The following is a 459-nucleotide window of genomic DNA, read 5'->3' as shown; positions in this document are numbered from 1 at the left end:
ATTTTAATAGGTGCTAAGGCGGAAAGTTGCAACCTGCTTTGTCAAGTCTTTGATACAGCAAGGATAGAAAAAAGATGTTTACTGGCAATTGATAGCATTTGCACCATGTGATCTCTCAGATTTCCTGGGAAGGAATATAATTGTCCTCCTTAAGTACAACACTAAGACATAGAATAATGGTTATAGCTTTTTTGAGTGTTTTTTAGAGGCAGAAAGTTTTATAAATTAATCTTCTTTAAAGTCTGAAAAGAAAAGAAACTTTTCATTTTAGAAAACGATAATGTCCCTATTTCACAATGTAGAAACTCTTGTAAATAAGTAGTCAGCTACAATTTCCAGCAGGATTTTCAACAATATTCATTTAGTTCCCATAATTCATAATTTTGGGTTTCAGAGAATAATTAGTATAGGTTAACTTGGCTATAAAGTTCTCTGTGTCATTCTGTCCTGTATCTATCT

This window comes from Octodon degus, unplaced genomic scaffold (assembly GCF_000260255.1).
Source record: "Octodon degus isolate 3935 unplaced genomic scaffold, OctDeg1.0 scaffold00159, whole genome shotgun sequence".
NCBI classification, from domain to species: Eukaryota; Metazoa; Chordata; class Mammalia; order Rodentia; family Octodontidae; genus Octodon; species Octodon degus.
This window is presented reverse-complemented; position numbering follows the sequence as displayed.